The sequence below is a fragment of the Hakea prostrata genome, unplaced genomic scaffold, assembly GCF_041222555.1.
Source record: "Hakea prostrata isolate BN-2017 unplaced genomic scaffold, UWA_Hpros_2 contig_181, whole genome shotgun sequence".
Lineage (NCBI taxonomy): Eukaryota > Viridiplantae > Streptophyta > Magnoliopsida > Proteales > Proteaceae > Hakea > Hakea prostrata.
In genome coordinates this window covers 76,940-82,713 of record NW_028291300.1, presented here as the reverse complement: position 1 = coordinate 82,713, position 5,774 = coordinate 76,940, and the positions used below count along the sequence as shown (strand labels likewise).

At 38.8% G+C, this 5,774-nt stretch overlaps 1 pseudogene; it reads right to left on the bottom strand.

Annotated features, from left to right (window-relative positions):
• Nucleotides 1–1,493: 1,493 nt before the first annotated feature.
• On the bottom strand, nucleotides 1,494–4,953 carry LOC148998700 (receptor-like protein 7; annotated as a pseudogene).
• Nucleotides 4,954–5,774: the final 821 nt, after the last annotated feature.

Genomic DNA, 5,774 nt, shown 5'->3' with positions numbered 1-5,774 from the left:
ATTTGAGAGTATAAACACACACACTTGATCACCCACTCCCCAAGTGATCCTAAAGCTCTCAAATTGCAAGAAAGCCTTGTGCTTTGCCTCTCACCCTCTCCCAACCTTGAAGAACAATACCAAGGTACAAAGTAAGCTTGTGAAAGTCAAGTTTGAAGCGATTGAAGGCGTAGGTGGTGCATACAACTCCATTTGAGCATACAACTCACATTGCATCACATTCACACAAGAGATAAAGTGTCACACCTCTTGTAAGGTAACATCCTTCCTTTGTAATTGTTTCAATTCTAGTCTAGGTAGATTAGAAATGGTCTTTGGGTGCTCTTGCCTATGAACAAAGATTGCTTGGGTGCTCTTGCCCGTGAACAAAGATTGCTTGGGTGCTCTTGCCCGTAAACAAAGATTGTTAACGGGTGCTCTTGCCCTACTTGCTAAACAAAGATTATTGTAAGGGTTTGATCTCTACCCATTGTATTGAAAGAGAATCATTAGTGGAAATCTCTCTTGAGGCCAAGAGAGGAGTGGACGTAGACTTGTAAAGTCGAACCACTATAAATCTTGTGTTGTGATTGCTTGTCATTGTTTAAATTCATTTGAATTCTCAATTTACCTTGTATTTTTGCACAAACCAAAAAATTGGGACAATCCACTAGTTGCAACCTAATCACCCCCCTCTAGGTTGCACCAACATAATGGTCTGAAAATAGCTCCTTCATTAGACACCAACTCTGTATACATTCAGGGTTTACTAATTTTGCTATGAAACAATGGATGTGTGTTTATATATATAGTTTCTTGGTTTGGCAAATAAAAGAAATTGCAGAAAGGAACTAACTAAAAAAAAAAACAAAAAAGAGACAAGATATGAAATAAGACCTGAGATGGTTGGAGGGGGAAGGCACTGAGGAGGCTCTTTATCCTCTCAAATAAATTGATAGAAATTCATTTTTTTCCAAAGTGAAGCGAAGAGCCACGCTGCACATAATCCAGGCAGACTTGCAACAAGAGAGAGCTCACTCGAGGCAAACAAGGGAATATAGTGGATCATTTCCCGGTCGGGTAGCACAAACTTCTCCCCCAAGCTTCTTCACAACAAAATGGGGGTGGTACTCACATCTGAATAATAATAAATAAATTTCGTAGTGACCCTAGTGGGGTTCAACATAGACCCCACCGAGTTTTGTGGTGAAGAAGCATCAAGGGATGTGATTCGGACTCGAGAAGCTAGGGGAGATTGAATCGATATGAAACACGTTAGGACGTTACCCTTCCATGATATGAAGGGGATTTTTGGAATTTTACAAGATAAAAAATGATGACTCTTAATGTAATATATTGCATAGTGTAATCTAGTGCAATTTAAGGTAATATTTTCGGGTGTTTATGTCAATTTAGCATACACTTGGGTTTTTTGTGCTTTTCATTATATATCTAAGGGTGTCTCTAAAATTTTCCCGTAGAAAATATTAAATATAGATACATTTAAAGGGGGCTCAACATCTGACTCAACCCAAAGACAAGTACACATAAGCGTACAAACATAATAAAAGAACAAAATTACGAAAGCAAATATAGGAAATTTCATTGTGGATATGGATTCATTTCTCTCTATTCTGGCATTTGGTTTTGCTAGACCCTTTCCTCTGCTTGGACACCACAAGCCTAGAAATGAACTCAAAACATCTGTTTTTTCTCCAAAATAACTCTCGTCCAACAACCAATCCAACTATAACACCGGCACAATATCCTCGCCAAAGCAAACCTCCAATCGAACAAACATGTTTCATCATCATAATCATCATCATCATCTCCTTTTTGGATTGTCGATGCGGGAGGTAAAACTCCGCACTTCTTTGTCAAAGGAAAACCACATAATCCTCGCATTTCCCGCATAGGAAGCATTTGAAAAAGTGTTGAATTGGCTCCCTTGTGGAATAATTCCTATTAAGTTGTTGTAAGATAGATCCAAGACTTCAAGGAATGTCAAACTTACCAATTGCATTGGGATTTCTCCAGAGAGTTTGTTTCTGGAAAGGTCTAGTGACTCAAGACCACTTAAATTTCCCATCGTAAATGGAATTTGTCCTGTTAGGCTATTTCCAGACAAGTTTAACACATTGAGTGCTTTCAAGTTTCCCAATGCATCCGGGATCTTTCCTACAAAGAAGTTGCTAGATAGATCAATGGCGGTGAAGGCAATTAAAATTCTCTGCATGTTCAGCTCTGTTCCCTTCTCAGTAATCACAATTGTGTCTTGATAGTATGCAGAATTATTTGCACCATGGTAATACAAGTCATATAGATACCTGTTACACATCATTACCGTCCAATGAAGAATGTATTGCAATGGTAAATCTCCCGTAAAATTATTGAAAGAGAGATCAATGACATGAAGGCTTGGGAAGGGAGGAGAATGAGCTTGGACAAAGTTGAGCAATGGAACCACCAAATTTGTTGGACCTTAGAACTAGAACCTGCAATTCAATGAGATTTTCCAACCAATGAGGAAAAGTACCACTCAACCGGTTGTCTGAAATATCCAATACCCGTGAGTGACTTGCAGTTGCTTAATGACCTTGGAACGTCTCCTTGGAGATTGTTTTTATTGAGTTTCAGTGTATGCAGATTGCAGCCATCTTTGAAATCATGAGGAATGGGCCCATGTAATTGGTTCCTTTGCAAATTTATCACACCCAAATTGCTATTGCTGAGGCATGTTGGAATGTTGCCACTCAATTGGTTGTTCGACAAATCCAAGACCTCAAGATTGCTACCCTTGCAGATTGAGGAAGGGATTTTTCCAGTTAATTTGTTGTTTGAAATTGAGAAGAAATAGGTGGTTTCAAAGAAAAAGGAAGTGAGATTCCCTAAGATATGGGATACAACCTCCCTGTCATACTCATCAAATGTTTGGGGAGAGCATGGAGAAGATGACTGACATTCTTGCATCATGTTTGAGTGAAGATCAAGTATTTCTAATGTATTGAAGGAGTGATCAGGTAATGGCAATTCCAGACCTGTGAACTTGTTGTTAGAAAGGTTCAACTCTCTACAACTCTGTAGCCATATCCATTTGGGTATCTCACCACCAATTATGTTGGCACCAATAAGTAGACTGTTCACTTCCTTGAGATCCTTAAGGAACTTTGGGAACTTACTAATTCTATTATAGGAAAGGTCTAGAAGTTCTAGCTCCTGATTCTTGAGGAAATTTTCTGGGAATTTACTAATTCTATTATAGGAAAGGTCTAGAGTTCTAGCTCTTGATTCCGAGGAATTTCTGGGAATACTAATGTTGCAAGATCTCAAATTTATGGCCAAAGATTTAGCATTGGAAAAGTTGATGTCACCACTATGATTACTGCTTGGAAAACCATCATAAGAAAGATTTATATCTTGTCCTAGGTTGCCAAAATCATTGAATGAAAGGTCAAGGACTTCAATTGTTCCTTTGATCTTAGAAATCAAACTCATCAGGTCTTCTGCTCTCAAATGGTTGTCACTTAATAAAATTTGTGGCACTAGTAGATTAGAGAAAGGAGAGGAGATGTTGTAAATAGGAGGAGGCTCATTTACGATCTCATTGAATTGGTTAAAGGACAAGTCCAACTGATACATTGATGGGAGATAAAACAGAGAAAAATGGATGGGCCCTTGGAGCAAATTGTTGTTCAACAATAGTCCCTCAAGATGGGTTAGATTACTAATGGATGGAGGGATTGGTCCTGATAAGTTACAATGATCAAGATATAAATCCTTCAAGAACTTGAGGTTCCCAATCGAACTTGGCAACCTCCCTTGGAATTTTGTCCATTCAACATACAGATATTGAAGACTAGCGTTTATTTGAGGGAATTCAGGCAAGTGCCCTGAGAGAAGTGGATTAAAAGATAAGTCTATGTAACTCAACTTAGGTAGAAGAAAAACACTACTTGGAAAGTCTCCATAGAACCCACAACCATGAAGATTAAGGACAGTGAGAGAAGTAAGGTTCATCCAAGAACTTGGTATCTTGGAAACGAGATTCTCATTGGACTCAAGATGTAGCTCTGTCAGTGAATGAAAGCTCGAGATCGATGCATCCAAGGGACCTGTAAGTGAACAATCAGTCAATGACAAAACATGAAGGTTAGGGAGTGCAGATAATAAGTGATGACACCAATCCCTATTTATTTGAGCCGACAAATTCACCTGATCAAGACGGAGTTCTCTTAACATGGTTAAAGTTTGGACAAATGCCCTCAGATTTGGGATTTCAAGTTGAAATTCATTCCAAGAAAGGTCAAGAGAAACCAACTTGGTGAGATTTGAGATTTCAGATGGGATTTGGCCCAGAAAGTAGTTAGCAGAAAGATCAAGGGAAACCAACTTGGTTAGATTTGAGATTTCAGATGGGATTTGGCCCAGAAAGTTATTCGAAGAAAGATCAAGAGAAACCAAATTGGTAAGATTTGAGATTTCAGATGGGAATTGTCCTGAAAAAGAGTTAGCTGAGAGGTTGAGATGCCATAATCCAGAGAGTCTTACAAAGCCTGATGGTGCAAAGTGTTCAAAACTGTTCCTTGAGATGTCAAGCATTTGAAGTTGAAGGAGATTGAAGAGGGTACTATTGGAATGGATGGAACCATGGAGCGACGAATTGAAGAGAGCAAGGCCAACTACATGACCAGTAGTGCCATCGCAAGAGATGCCTTCCCAGAAGCAGCAATCAGTATTTGGCTTCCACGAGTTGAGAGATGTAGGATAGTTTATAGAGACATGGTAGTGCTTTTGCTTAAATTGCAACAAAGCAGAGTGCTCATCATGAAGACATAAATAAGAAGAAGGAGAAGGAGAAGGAGAAGAGAGAAAGGAAACAAGCCTGAAACAGCACTAGTAAGAAAAGCAGTTGCCAGCACATGCTTGCCTTATAAATTTCTTCAAAGGAACTAGAAAAGGTATAAGTTTTGTAAATGTTAGATGACTGATGCATGAAGGAGTTCTTCTTGCTGCTTATTTATAGACAAAACCATGCATGAGACAATCTCTAAGAAGGATCCTAATAGAAACGTTATTTACGGGCATGATAAAGTTTTTTTTCCATGGAGGTCCCATGATTGTGAGTGCCTTACGGATCTTTGGGAGTGAAAGCCCCAGAAGTATTTTTTCTACAAATCAATGCCATCTACTCTGCTGTATAATTTCTTATAATGTTCCCCGAGGGGACCATTTGGAGCTTTCAAATTTGTTTTAATCACTATTGTCATTCCACCCAAATTGTCTCAACTCCAATGAAGCTGAGGGAATTCTACAGCTGAGTTATCCAAGCTGCCTCTCTTAATTCAATATCAGTTCAGTTTGGGATCAACCAAAAATGTTCCTGTAGGCGTGTATGAATTTTTGGAACAAATAAGCTAGACAAAAGACAAACTAATAATGGACGAAAGAGAGTGAAAAAGAGAAGAAAAGAAACTAATGCATCTAGTTGCTGCTAGCTAGCTTTCTTTCCTTGACCTTAACTGCATGATGGGTCTTATGGGGGTGAGGCTAAGAGTCAAATCTTGAAGATTATAAGATGTAAACTTAGCTTTAAGACTACCGAAAGAAAGAACTTAATTAACTTTAAGACTCCTTAGTGAGTGATGGGTTATCTAAGCAAATGCTTTAAGACTTGTTAGTGTGTTGCGGGTCATTTGGGCAAACGCTTTATGACTCCTTAGTCAGTGATGGGTCATCTTGGCAAAGACGCCTTTTTGGTGAAGCAAACACTTTAAGACTTCTTTTGTATGAGAAAG